Below are 15,863 nucleotides of genomic sequence, written 5' to 3'. Positions count from 1 at the left end.
AAATACAAATTTTCTTCATAGTTGTACGGATACACTTTAAAAAAATAAATAAATCAATACTTCTCTCAATGTATACCCTTCTCTGTTTCTAAACAAAGACTGGATGTTCTTAGGTAACATGTTTTGTCTTGCCTTGTACATGTAGGGTGTTTAATTTGGCCAAGTTCTCAAATTTGAACAATTTGGAATTTATGAAATGCGAGTTGTATGTTCTCCGTAGCCAGTATTGTTTAGGATTCTTAATGCCTTTTTTCTGTAATTTGAACAATGGCTCTATATTACTCCTGTTAAACAAAACCCCAAAACTTCCACACCATAACTAATGTATTAAATAATGAGGAAACAATATATAATGGACAGAGATTTGTTGTCTTGAAGAATGGATTTACCTGTAATTGCAATGCTGCTGGACATTTTCCATAGAACATTTGCAATGTGTTGTGCCCAGCTGATTTTGTGGTCAACTATATATATATGTTGATATATATCTCAATTTCCCCATTGTCAATTTTGTGTTGTGTTTGGGTTTCTACATCACTTATTCCAAAAATACTGCAACTTGTTTCATTTTTGTGACATTTTGTGACAATTTGTATCAAACCAATATTATATAAACCTACATATATAATTACTGTGTCATCACCAATATTTTAATTTTTTTATTAGATGTAAAGTGTTCAGTGATGTAAAATTTATCATGTGTATATATATATAGAGAGAGACCTACCACCGTGGAAGGTGAGAAACACATTTATTTATATATATATATATATATATATATATATATATATATATATATATATATATATATATATATATATATATATGTGTGTGTGTATGTTATATTTATCATGTGTATATATGTTATTAAGGCAACATGCTTTGTAAAATACCTGTAAAAGTAACAAAACACATCAAATTCAGAAAATTCAATAAATCATCATCAATCAAACAGTCAAATAACATGGATTTAAACAAAGATGCAAAAATAATGTCCAGAAAATTGTTCAGTCAACAAGAACATCAACAACACTTTGTTTTCCAGTTGCTGAGGTATGAGGTAGTTACAGTAGTTGTTGTGAATGCTGGGTGTGTGATGAGGTTTGGTGCAATAATCACTGAGGAGGATTCTGTAGCTACAGGGGATACTATAAATCTGATCTTGCACTGTCCCAGCCCTTCGTGACACGGATTAAATCTCTGTTATTGCAAATACAAACAAGCTTGATCACCAAACATGGTTTGACAGACAGCAAATTGGCCAGTGTATTATGATGACTATACAACATCATCTGCCAATAGTTCAGGAAACTTATGCCCTTAACATGTTACAAGTTAATGTTATAATATGTTGATCGAATAGTGTACAAAATTCTGTGATTTCCTTAATTTGTTTCTGACATGTAAATATATTTTTACACACAAGTAAGAATTAAGAAGCCTTGTTTTAAGCTTGCTTTGTTGGCTATGTGTATGTTGCATAATGTGAATTTTGAGATATATTTCATACACACATATTTCTCATGTGTTTCCATGTGCATGCTCACAGTTGGCAGCTAGCTATGGATAAATGCATTGAACACTGTCTGAAGCCTCACTCTAATCTCTCTAATCCTGTCTCTTGGAACACTACAGGAAAAATAGGCCATGACAAACAAGTAAAAATAGCCTTGCTTGCACTAAACCTATACCTGCATAACTTGTAAGTACCCTATGCTGCACATGCTTTGATACAAGATGGTATCATGATATATCTATATCAAATCTAATAATCACCTTTGGGCAATGACTGAAAGGACAAGAGTTTCCCTCACAAGATGGCTGGGCACTCCCTTAGAAATAGGCTGAGGACCTCAGTCACAGGGAAGAAGCTCAGAGTAGAGCTGCTGATGCTGGAACAGATGTCTCCTGGACAACTCCCTTAGGAGGGCATATCCCTATGGAGTAGGCCCAGGGAAGATCCAGGACACACTGGAAGAACGATGTCCCTTGTTTGTCTTGGCCAAAGGGAAGTCTGCAAGTCCCTGCTTAGACTGCTGCTCCAGCGACCCGGCCCCGGATAAGTGTAAGAAAATGGATGGATGGAATTTTAGTCATGTTTTGGGCCAGTGTTACCATACCAGTCTGGACCATGACTTACTATGATAATTATAGCTAATGAAAAAAGAAGAAGCAAATTTAGGACACTATTGACTGGGATGTTATAGACATCAGGAAGCCTATATGCCCCACCGTATATACCCCCAGCAGGTGAAAGAAACAAGGTGAATGTCTCTAGCTGCTAAACTAACAAGGGGAACTGATGGATCTATTATAAAATCAATGTATTAAAGCACTGTGTAACTTTTTTTTGAGGTGTCACCATCTAAAAAAATGTTTTTCACTGAATTATTTCTCTATCTTTTAATTGCAAACACACATAAAGTATCATGCTGCAAACAAAAGAGGAAGACATAGTAAAATGGAACCGAAAAGAGTAATCTCGGTATAAATAGCGTGCGGTCTTTGGCAGAGCTTTCACCTGCTGCTGGGGCCTCTGTCAGACACAAACAAACATGCTGTCATCTTAAACTTTTAAACACAACATGAGAGAGGAAGGACAAATGAGCAGCTAGCATCAGTAGCTAAGACATCAAAGCACTCCCAGCCTAGTTAAGGAACAGGCCTGATTTTAATCTACTAATAACAAGGTTCATCAAGAAAGCAGATTGACTAATTGTTTTTCTTCACCACTACTGTGAATGGTAAGTGTAGGTCAAGGTTCTTTACTTTTATAATCTCTATGCGTTTGCATTTTGCAAGCCTGTATGTTCAAATATTTGGTATTACTATTCATGGGCTACAGCTTCCTATTATAGGTTTAAATTATTTAAATTGTTAATTTCTCTTGAAACAGTATAACATTTTTCATCATTGGGAATCCCATGGATAACTACAAAATAACTATGATGAAAGTAGTATAACCTGATAATGTTTTCTCCCATGGCAAGCTCTTATCCTACAGTAATTAGTGAAGTGTCTCAACAAAGTGACAGAGATCAGAGGACGGTTCCACTGCAGGTGAAGTAAATAGACAGGGAGTTGGATGTCTCATTTAACTGTGTGCCGGCACCTCTGGAGGGCTTAGCAGCACGTTTAGCTATGCCACGCATGTGGCCAACTCATCTGACACTATTAAGAGAAACCTCCTGGAGCCTGGCCTGTGAGGGAGGGGACAGAGGGCAATAATGAGGGGCTAGCATCTCTCCTTGTGTGGGCATTTGGATTAGGGCAAGAAGATGTTTACATAGGGAGAATTTGAAGGGCAAAGAGAGGACAGACTTAGCCAAGTATAGGTGAGGTATTTAGTATACAAATTAGGTATATATTCGGGCAGGTCGATACAATATATGGCACACAATACAGACAATATCTCAATATGCCTATACCAAAATAACTGTCACATTTCACATTAAATGTATCAATATTTGTAATCAGCGTCTGTCCTGTTTAAGGCATTTCCACATCAACTTTAACAGCCCCAATACAGACCCTATTCATAAAAGTTGAAGCATGACATTATCTGGAGTGTCCCATTGCCAGTGCTGAAATTCCAGTTATTGTCCAAAGTGGGATGAGCTGGATCTTTTTGTGACTGAGAAAGCCTGGATAGAAATCATCAAACCAGTCCATTAATTGTTGAACATCCAGGTCGGCAAAAGTTCAAACACATATGAGCTCGTAAATACTGTATCCTCATTAACTCCAGATGAGATGCCCAAACGATGCCTGACTCCAGACAGACAGGTAGGAGCTCTGGCTAAACTCAGTGGAAAAACACTGGGTGCACCTGTGTACTATAGGCTTGCGTTCCACACTGATCACCTCACCTCAGACCAACCCAGAAACAAGATCCTCGTAGGTCACCCAGCTCTGACTAAAAATACCTGAGACAAGCCATTCATTCCATCAAGGAGATCATTTTAACCAAGGCTGGCTCTATGTTTAATTTGCAAGTCTAATAAAGATCATAGCAAAGACAAAAATCCATTGGCTTCTGTTGGAAAGCACCAACTCGCTGCCTGCATATGTCAAGACTTCATGAGTCATCTATACATGTGTAGCTTTTCGTGTGACCTCTTTGGTGTGTTATTGCACATTGATGCAAATTTCATTAATCCAAGTTATTGTGATATTGTGAATATGATTGGAGAATTTATCTGCAGGTTAAAAATTTAAGAAAGAACTTTCTGATCATAATTTATCTATGAAATCAACATTAAATCATGACAAGTTTTAGACACAAAACTGTATACATTAAGTCAAGTATAAAAGTCTCCATTGTGGAGCTGCTTCCTGTCTGACACTGGGGCTTACTGAACAGTGACGTACAGTACAACATTTCAGAACACAGAGGCACAGGAAACAGGGCATGACAGAGACCCATGAATGCTAGGAGTACAGAAGTGAGAGTGGATTCAGGTTAATATTAGGTATGAAAGAAAAAGAATTGTTGGGCTGAGTGGATCTTGAATGTTTCTCTACAGAGAGTTGAAAGTAATCAATCCAATCTAAAAGACTATGCCAAATAAAATACAAATGGGTGAGTTCTTTTGGCTAAATAAGGATACGTCGCTACTCCAGGTCAACACTTGTTGAGTGGAAATTGAATCACTGAATGAAGCCAGTACTAATGAGGCTTATAGTGGACAAGATCTAGAACTGTGGACGTCACACTTCTTGGCTTTTTGGCTCACCATGCACTTAAACTGTCGCTTCTCCTCACAATCAGATGGCTGCAGTCCATTAACACAAACCAGACAGGATTCACATGCTATTAGATCATAAACCCTTTATCAGATGATAGGGATCTATCGAGGCCTCTTCAGCTAATTGTGCTATTCTAGAAAACACTATTCATTAATGGATTGTTGTTTATATCATTGTTAAAACATTGAAAAAACATAGCCCAGATCTGATAATCAAGTAACCACCTTCTGTAACTAACTACCCAGCATCACATAAACATTTACAAGATGGCCAGCAGTCATATAAATGATAATGACTGAAAGGCACAGACAGGCCTTTGGCCCTGTATTATCAAACCTCTCTGATGTTTTGTCTGCATTTCTACGCTGCAGCTGAAGGGGCAAAGGGCCTTGTTTCGCACACAGAGTAGGCATGAGCTGATATTGAAATTTATATTTTGATTCTATCAATCACGATAATTTTTTTAATTGCTGACAATTTAAAAATGTTATGGATATGAATAGCTATAATTTTAATATTATCATTAATAGGTTTTATCACATCAACTTCTCAGAACAGACAAATGTGTTGGAACACTAAAAAAGCTAATGAAAAGAAACAAGTTACCAACATTTTTGGAGTTGTATTGAGGAAGCAGATGAAAACAGAAACATTTCCAGAAAAATGTATTAAGAGAAAAATGTGAATCCAACCTCTCTCTAAAACAATAAATTTAAAACATTGTATTTAGAAACTCTCTCCCATCATCTCTTAATTCTTGCTTAATCCTTGTTCTGTGGTCCATGTTGACTTATCAGTATCATGCGGTACCAGTCATACGCCTAACTATGTGATGGTGCCCAGTTCTATTAATACCATGTAGATAGGACCCTCAACATATCTGTATGTCAACAACACTCACAATCCTGGCCATGACTTTATAAGCACCACAACAGAATCTCCACTGGGACTGGGCCTCCTGTTTGTGGTTGAAAATAGAGGCATTTCTACTGTATCTGTGCAACATGTGTGTCCAGTCAAGCGGTAATGAAGGGAAACGGGCAGATTTTTGACATTCAAATGTCTCTTATTCAGAAACTAGAGGGACTAATGAAATAAGTAAAGTATCAGAATGTAGGAAAGAGTTACACTCCAACAGGGTCAAGTTAAACCTGTGATATTCTTTCAAGTTGTTGACAAAAAATTGAAAAACTCATGTCGGCAACAGAGGGAATGAAATATGCAGCACTTTTTGGGCAATAAATCCAAACAGTGATAACTCTTGGTTCTCACTTACATATCCTTAACAAACTGGTTTGAATATTTGCTTCATATAGTTTTCTACCATATGGTACAAGATTAGGTTGAAAAAAGTCTTACTTTTTGAGTAATGAGATTTTTTTATTAAGAAAGGTCATGGTAACGGAGGGAAAAGTAACGGAGCAAAAATTGTTCAAGCAAGTAGAAGGTGCATGATTTTACACAATTTGTCAGCTGTTTTCTTCCGAATACTTTAATATTACTTCAAAATGAAAGGAAAATATTTCTATAAAATATGCCAGTCCTTCCAAGCAAATTTTTATCATTTTAAATACTTTTTTTTACCTTCATCAACAGTTCAAAGATGGAATAACACAAGATATGATGAAATACATCCATTTATTGACATGATTTGCAGGTCTTTGAAATTTGGGAAATAATTTTTGTTCCATGTTTCATACATGGTCTGTTTAAAACGTATGTAACTTTAGAACCAAAAATGGTACAGAAAAAAGGTAAACAGTTTCATAAACTAGAGTACATGTATCTGTTCAATACATTTTTATATCAGATGCATTAACTTGAATTTTTGGCCTTGTTGTTTACTTCTGCTTGACCGGGCCCATGTATTTGTACTCTCACAGTGTTCAGTTTACATTCAACTCAGATGAGGAGATCTCATCTTAATAAATGGTCTGATCTAACTTCTCACTCACCTCAACCTTTCTGTTAATAAAGCATACTTACTAGTAACTTCAGCACATGCTGTGACAGTACTGTGCCCTGCATGTGTTTACACACAGATATACAGTATAAGGCTAAATATACACTCACCTCTTCATTCAACATTCTGCTTTCAGTCTTATCATATGCTATAGAGTGGTGCTCACATCAACACAACACCAGAACCTTGTATAGCTCCACTGAGACACAAGCTCTACAAGAGCATATTTCTGCCCCAGACTGACAGAAATGGGGCAAGCAATTTCATTCCCAAAAAGGACACTAAGTGGAGGGAGCATGCTTTTAGATCTTTCCTAAAGGGAAGTTCAGTACAAATACAGTCTTGTGCACGTGTTACCACTACAACTGGAACGTGTTTGTAATTTTGAGAAAAATAAGGCTCTTTGAGTTGTACTAAAACAGTATACTCTATTTGAGAGATTGGGTAAAGTTGAATGAACCACATAATAACCAGTAAATATAAAAAATATAAACAAGATTTTGTATTTCTAATCAATACTTAAAATGCACATGCATACTTATCTATATATATTTTTTAATAGTTAACTGTTAGCCTACCTTGGGCACATGTAGGCTACCAGAGTAGATCTTACAGATCCCTCTACTAGGTGAGGCACAGATGGGACCTTATAGAAGCCTTGGCATCAGATAGTGTGCCTATAGACCTAGGGAGATGCTGGCTGTTTATACAAGTATGGACTCTGCTAGAAGCCCAGTGCTTGTGTGCCACAGACAGATCTGCAGTGCAGTGCCAGTGAGTGCACGTGAGCAGGAAAGCACATGTCAGGGGATTACAGATGAGACCACCCCTCTAAAAATCTGAACCTTTTGGAGCTCTAATGCAGCCCTCGTTTTTAGTCTGTGTCAAGGCAACATTCAAGCCTCAATCTCGCCCCAAATAACAGCTCTTATCTGAAAAAACATGCACTTTATTCTGAAAATGTGCCCAGCAGCAACTGCACATATGCTGTATTAATGCTGTTCCTGCTCCACCATTTCACATATTGTATACTTTTCAATTACATTATAAAGGGATTCATTGCTAGATCATGCAAAAAGATGGATATAGTAAAAGTAATTGTTGAGTGACTCTTTTCATATTTGCTTTGTTTCTATTTACAGGGGCCATATTGTGCTATTATTTGATCTATGCTAGAATGTTTCCTCATCAAAAACATATCCAGAGTTTTTTGTTTCATTCACACATGTTTAACACACAACTCCTGGATATTTGGGCTGTGTTCTTCTCACAAACTGAAAACACTTCTCCTTATGATGCCATATGGTAATACAGGAAGTGCTCCACTCTTTTTAAACTTCATACACTAGAATCATGTAGATGATTTCAGCCCTGAAATTGCCAAGCTGTACTGAACAAAAGGTTAAAGGTGTTAGGAGTTAACTTGAAAATTACCGCTTCATGATCTCACAAAAGGAACAGGGTTGAGCTTGAAGAGACGAATAATAAAGGATTCCTCAAATATGTGTGGATGTAACAAAACAAAACTGCAGCATACAGCAGGTAACAGCATTCTAACATGGATAAGTGGTCATAAGAATCAATTCCGTCTAATATTTAAACATGCCTCCAAACAGTCTCATGCTGGAAGTGGCAGGTGTCTGTATCAGAGAGACAAAGAGGGCACTGCTGGGGTTCCAGAGTTGGACTTGATGAAGGACTTTGACAGGGTACTGATGGGTTTGGCCTGACTGTGGAACACCTGAGGCCACTGGGAGTAAGAGAGAGGGACAGAGGGATAAGTGGAAAAATACTTCAGCCTCTTGTGATGTGTTTCATAACCATATAAAAATCAAAAAATACATTTACTGCAATTTTGTGAAAGTCATTAGGATTACAACCACTCAACAAAGAGGCCATAGAGGTCAGGGTATATTAAACCTCGCTGCACTTGGAAATCTACTGAAAATATTTACTATGAATGAATTAATATTGAGTAAATAATAAAACTACTAATAAAATACCTCTTCGATACTCCTGGAAATTTTTCTAGCCAGTGAAACCACCCACTTAGTATGCACAGACACCACTTAAACAGTATACTATAGACGAGCTCATATGTCCAGTGCTTATGTAACTATGGTGACCTGGCCAAGGCACATCACACCTGCGCCAGTCAGACAGGGAGAAACGATTGCACAGGGTTAAGGAGAGAGACAGGATCATTTTCATGCAATATGGGGTATGAGATTGTGGGATTATTATGATTACTATAAATCCCTAGATCCAGATATTTAAAGTATTTGAAGGCCATACATATCACCAGTGAGCCTGAAACCAAAACAAAAACAAACACGCACAGTACTTCATTGTAAAAAGTCTTCAACTAATATCTACAAAGGGTGCACAACAAAAACATTACAATGCACATCTTTGCAAGTATTCTACCCAAAACCAGACAACTGATGGAATTTAGCACACTCGCTATAATCTTTACATGTATACTGGAACTGTTACAGGTGTTAATTAATATACACTTTCAAAATAAAATAATCAAATAATGCATCCCCATCTCTATAAAAGAAATAAAGATCCACAATGATCAAACACTACACACTATGCAAACTCCCAAAACAGACTTGGCTACCTTATTTTTATTCTGTAGCACTTTGAGATTTGGTATCAAATGTTAAGTGCAATGCCAATAAAATGATTATTATTATTTATGTCACTGACCTTTCCTCTGGCTTGTTTTCACATTAACCCAATTTGCTAAGTGCACCTCCCCAGTGGCCAAACCCCAAAAGCTGCACTCAGTCAAGCACAAATTAGAATTCCCTCAGCCTTGCACTCTTTAGGCCTATAGAAAGAGAACAGCATGTTCCTGACCATCAGTGAATGAATCAAGACACAAAATGTGTATGTACGTGCTATAAACAAGATGTGGCCAGCTATGCATGGACTGTATTCAGTAATCATTTTAAAGGTCATGTGTTGAATGCAGCAGATTTAAGCATAAAAGACATTTAATGTAAGCAAGACTGAACAAATCACACCTGTAGAGAGATGTGTTAGAAATATAGACACTGAATAAATCTGATTTGGGGAGTCAGATGGCAAACGCAGCCACTTGCAGTCCATTGATAGTGAGAGGAGTTAAATATAAACCCAGTAAGCCCCTGAACAAAGGAGTATTAGATGTGAGAAGGGAATGGGGACAAGGGCACACACTCACAGCAGGTAAACTACTCATCTATGGCTGCTCAATAACAAATGCCCCACTTACTCTGTGTCCTTTGTTTCTGGTCAGTGCCCACAGTAGCCCATAGACAGTAGTGATGTTTTGGTTTGGAGGTAACACTAGTACTTTCAAGACAACAGTTTGTCTAGGACTTTATAATAACATTTTATCATTTTTTAAATAATAATAATAATGAGAAATGTTGCTTTTGTAAGATATGTAGGCTATACAGAACTAATTATTTATTATTATTAACTAATTACTAATCATTTCACTATTTTCCATGCTTAACCTAGACACACTGTGAAAATCTCTGCAACATTGTCTCCCTCACTGTCAAATTCCACCACTTCTATGCAAGGCTAAGATACAGAAACACTCAGACATTCAGGGGAATAGATACATACCAGGCTTAGACAGCTCACCAAACCCCTCTCCTCTAAACAGGGCAACCAGCCACTCAGCCTAATAAGTAAGTGCTGAGGTGATTATTGTACGCCATCCCAGGATTAAACCTGTCACATTTTCCACGTCTGGGAGGCAGTGTGCTTCACGGGTAAACCCCTGACCCTCACAGTCCCCTCTGTTGGCTGGGACTACTACCTGAATTATTGAGAAGGTCATGGTAGAGCTTTTGGTACCAGGCCTGGATTAGCGCTTGATACTTCACACCAGACACTAGCACAGTGTAACTTTCTCTCCTCAACAGTTGCTCATTTGCATCCTCTTTACAGCCCATGTTGGCAGCCTTTCTCTTTTGGTTTTAAGAGGAAGGCCCCTGACCCTGAGTTCTGCACATAGATGAAGCATTAGAGCATTATGTACAGGGTCTGGCATTAGGTAGTTCATTCATCTTCAAAGAAAATTATTGACACCAAGCCAAGGACTTCCAGCCTGTCTAAAAGTAAATTATATGTGACAATGTCTTTGAACCAGCTGATATGTTTCTATTCTGATAAGATCCATGAAAGGAAAATAAGCAAGTGTTGAGAACATTCTAATATCCTCATACTGTTTTCAAACCATCTGAGAGTGCACCCTGCTAATAGCTCTATAATATCTCAGTATAAGGAGCAATGTGAAATTGGCAATAAACAGCATGTGCAATATGAGCTTTCAGATTAGAGGTTTAGGAGATTAGCAGGGTCTGAATGACAGATGGAAAAAAACATACCCCCTAGAGTAAGAGGCCATGGTAAAGAACATATTGATAGATAGATTTAAGATAGACAGATAAATAGATAGATATAGGACATAGATGAAATTTGTTGCATTATATTCTATTGAATGAACACAAACAATTTATTGTAAAAATCTTTTAAGGAAGAAGAAAGGGTATTTTGAAATACTGGTAGAATGCAAAACACGGGGAATAAATGTAGACTCAAGGTAAAAGTAAGCTCGAAGCTTGCGTCATACTATTGCTATGCCAGAGGGAATGTGCAACTAGAAAGAGATGAGAAACAGACACAGTGAGACCCAAATAAATCTGGAGTGAGAAGACAGGTTGTCATCATCCATGTGACAGCAAGGATTATGTTTCCAGTGGCACTATACTGGAAGCATGGGGGAAGCCAAGCAGGTCAGGAACCGGGCATGTGTGGGAATCCTCCATCTAATGTTATGTAAGAGCTAATGGCAGTGTGTGCAATGACTGTCACAAAACAACAGCAATCAGATTATTAGATATCTGTTACACTATGGCATTAACCTGAGAGTTTGAAGTATTAGCAAAAACAGACCAAAAACAAACAAAAAATTAATAAATCTCTCTGTTAGATACAAAAAAAAAAAAAAAAAAAAAAATATATATATATATATATATATATATATATATATATATATATATATATATATATATATATATATATATATATATATATCTATTTAAAACTTTGTAAAGAATATATGATTTGATGTTCCAGAATGAGAATATCTATTTGAACCATGACTGTTGTAGACATTTCTGTAACAGTCCACATAGGTGAACTTTTTGCATTAAAGGAATTCACAACTTGTTGTATAGATGTGAAAAGACTTGAGCAATTCCTGCAGCAGAAAAATGTAAAAAAACAGTGTTTAATTGACACAATGGGTATGTAGTACAAACCTGTAGAACAGTACTACATACTACTACATATAGTACTAACTTTATATTTGTTTGCAATATATTTGATATTTAGATATCATTGCATTTATGGAACAGCTTCTAATTCACTGAAACAGTAAGTCTCTAGCTATTTTAATACTGTGAAGCATTCCTATAAATACATTTTTTTATGTTATGGCCAAAGGAGTATAGAGATTATTGGATTTACATTTTACTACAGTTCAAAACATGGTGTTATATAACAAACCACATAGAGGATCCAAGTCTGAGAGCGAAAAATAAATCTTCTCTTTCACTAGTCTTGACTTTCAGACTCCACCAAACATTTTCTCACCATTTGTGACACACCAATAGAAAATTAATGATTTATACATTTACACATGAACTGTGACACTTGTTAAGAAAGGTGCAGATTCAACACCCACATGTTAGAAATATCAAACATATTTAACTACAGCTGTTTTCAGACACGTGTTGTGAGTGGTGCAGGTTAGGTAACTACTACATATACCCTCGGCCATGAGCCCAGTGACTCTGTTAGTCAGAGGAAAACCATATGATATGCAGAGCTCAACATAACTGGTGTGAGTAGTCAATGATGGGACATTTGGTAGAAGATTACGTTTCTAAATCTTTTCTTATACAAAAGCTGACACTGTTGGAAAGTATGTTCTATCTTTTTTTCAAATTTTGGTTTATTATAATCATAATTAACTGTTACGGATCCATAATCACTAACAATCTAAAAGAACATGTCTACATTCGCTTCCCGAAAATGATATACCATAACTATGTTTAAATTGTGAAGGTTCAGGTGTGGGATAGTTAGACACCTGTGTCCTGGGGAAATCTGGTTTGAGAAACAAGTAATTTTGGTCAATAGGCCAGCACAGCCCTGAAATGAAAGAGTACAGTAGTGAGAACAACTGGAGCGATGAGTTTCTTGGAAAAGAAAGAAAGGCTGATCATTTGCAAACTTTAGTCAATTCCAGCTTTGATTCTCTGACGCAGGCCAGCGCCCGGGCGTCAGCAAAGGTCAGAGCTGAACAGAGGAAGAACAACAGTAATGTAACCCTAGATTGGCCACAGCTCACACACTCACACAACATCTCCACTGTTCTGACTGTGGCCCAGGACCAGAGAGTGGGTCTACAATACACAGCCCGAGGAGCCACTGTCTTCAGTTTGTGCCATATAACAAAGGCACTTGTTTCCTCAGACAACCTCGTCTTGTCATTTAGCATCACGCTCAGTTATGTCACAACAGTGGCTTTATAAGAAAAATGCTGAGAAGCCTTTTCTGCTATTTGTGCTCCAATAAAGAATGTGTATTGGTTGTAAACATTAACAGCGTTTTAATTTTAACCACAGTTAGACACTTAACTACAGCTACTAGTGAAAATACAAGGTTATTTTGTATTGTAGTTGTAAGTACTCCAACAGCATCCACCATGGGGGTCAAAACTTTTACTCATCATTTAGATTGAACATGAAGTGAAACTGTTAAAAAAAAAGGTAATATGGACAAGTTTGCAAAAAAGGTTACTTAAGATTTCCATATGAAAAGAATGAAACCTCATACTAATGTGAGAATCTACTGAGTTTCTACTAAGGAAGTATTTTGAGCAGTTGGGTATTGGATGCAATGTAACTTCAGAGTTGTCAAAAAGTAAGTACAAACATAATAAACTAAAATGTATTCTCCAAATATATAGACTAGTTGGCAAAGGTCAGCCTGTTATACAAATACAACACAAAGTTTGCTGAATAGAAGTCATAGCTATTGTGGTGATTATATAAGTCTTTAAGCAGGACCAGCTTTAGGGCGTCTGTGGGAGCTGTTTGGAGTAGGAACTGGGCTGAAAAGGGTTTTGATTAATTAGAGGAAAACATCCTCTAGCTGCCCCTCCACCCGGGGGTCTGGACTGAAACACACCTGCAGAGCTTTGAGATTTGACTGACATCAATGAACAGTCCTGTTCAATGAACAGTCCTGTTCAACGCAGTGGGAACAAAGACACAAGGAAATCAACTATGCAGTGCATACAGAGCAGGTGATGAGATACTGTACTGAGATTCTCAATCACTGTGAATAGTTTTTATTAGAAATCCTGGCGAACTCCACACATTCCCTGCACGAGGTGTTTAAACCCCTCCCCTCAGGCAGGAGATACTCGGTGCACAGGTGTAAGACAAATAGACTCAAAAACTAATTTGTCCCCACCGTTATTGGTCTTTTACAAAAAAACTATAAAGGGAATGCCAATGTGCAATTGCACTTTTTAAACTTTTTATTTAACTTAAATGATCTTTTTTACCATGTTGTTTTTATTTCTGTGTCCTTGTCCATTATCATGAACTGTGTGGCTGTATGAATTGTTTGTTATCACTACAAAACAATTACCCCTCGGTAACCTAATAAAGTCTTGAAATTAAAATAGATCAATGCTCTCTCTCTGATACTCATACCAATATTGACACTGATGTACTTCTAAAAAACAATCAATAAACAGCCATGGCCAGTGCACCTGTGTCTATTGAAGCTAGTAGCAAACAATTACACATATTGCACTTTCTCTCCTACCACCTCCACAATTGCTTCCCTGCAACAGTATTGAACTGTGTGCAACTAATTACCACATCACTACAGAGACGGGCCATTCATGGAGCTTTCAATAGGAGTGACGCAAGTCCCTGACCTGGTGCTGGTTGTACTCCACAGTTCTACTGGCAGTAGGACAAGGTTAGCATCACAAGGCAGATCCCTGAGGTCATCTGTCTGAAGTTATCCCTGGTAGATTTGGCATCCAACCTATGAAGATGAGAGGTGTCAATTGTGATATATACTATAGCCTGCACTCGATTGTATCAGCCAATGATTTTAAACATCTATATTATATTTTAATAAATAAAACACAGAAATAACTATCTGACTAGTTTAAGGAATTGAAATGTTGTAGTCATCTTGATTCTATACTGGTCTGGGGAATATTGATTCTGCTATATAAAATATAAAATATAACAGTACTTATTGTAAGTTTTGTAACATGATACCAGTTCAGAAAAATATACTTTCACACAATCTGCCGAAACCCGGGATCGAACCAGGGACCTTTAGATCTTCAGTCTAACGCTCTCCCAACTGAGCTATTTCGGCGGATGAAACTGCAAAGGGTCAAAAAACAACTTTATATGAAAAGTTCACGGAAAGGTAAACGTATAAAAAGATGTTCTATGTTAAGTTAACCCCACCCCATGGAACTGTAATATAATCGTGGCTATGACAAACAAACCAAGCAGCGAGTCTGGCCCTGGCCTACTGAAGCGCCAATCACAAACCACTCAATAAACCATGCAGATTCTTTTCTTGACACACCGCGCCATCTAGTGCAACAGAAAAAAACTACATAGGCTATTTGTGAGAAAATAAGATAATTAATAGTACTCGCATGAAAAATGTGTCAGCCTTTACCAGGAAATGTCTCAGAATGTAAGTAAATTTACCAAAGTTGTAAACATTCAAGAAAATGCCAAGTCTTATAACATTTTGCAAATATTGGAGTTTTGCCCTCTTCATGACTGGGCCAGCCACTCACTTCCCAAGACCTATGTGGAACAGACGTAAGTACAGCCTGGATGTCTTGTACACGGACCCACCTCTGTCTGTTTTTAATCATAGTGGAAAATATAACTACTGTCTATTGGCAAGCCCATAAGAAAATGTAAAATTCTTAATTTTTATGTATGTGTGTATGTATGTGTGTATGTATGTGTGTATGTATGTATTTATTTATTTAGCCTATTCTGTAGGGTTCGCTCTG

General features: G+C 37.2%; 1 non-coding gene across 1 annotated transcript; it reads right to left on the bottom strand.

The window, feature by feature from the left end:
* Positions 1–15,126: 15,126 nt before the first annotated feature.
* On the bottom strand, positions 15,127–15,199 carry trnaf-gaa (transfer RNA phenylalanine (anticodon GAA)). Its single transcript has one exon. It is a non-coding gene; the product is annotated as a tRNA-Phe (tRNA).
* Between the last annotated feature and the right edge of the window lie 664 nt (positions 15,200–15,863).

The sequence above is a fragment of the Boleophthalmus pectinirostris genome, unplaced genomic scaffold (genome assembly GCF_026225935.1).
Source record: "Boleophthalmus pectinirostris isolate CB_2022bp ecotype Guang Dong unplaced genomic scaffold, ASM2622593v1 HiC_scaffold_3, whole genome shotgun sequence".
In the NCBI taxonomy this organism is placed as follows: domain Eukaryota; kingdom Metazoa; phylum Chordata; class Actinopteri; order Gobiiformes; family Gobiidae; genus Boleophthalmus; species Boleophthalmus pectinirostris.
Note: the sequence above shows the minus strand (reverse complement) of the source record. Positions and strands in the feature narration are given on the sequence as shown.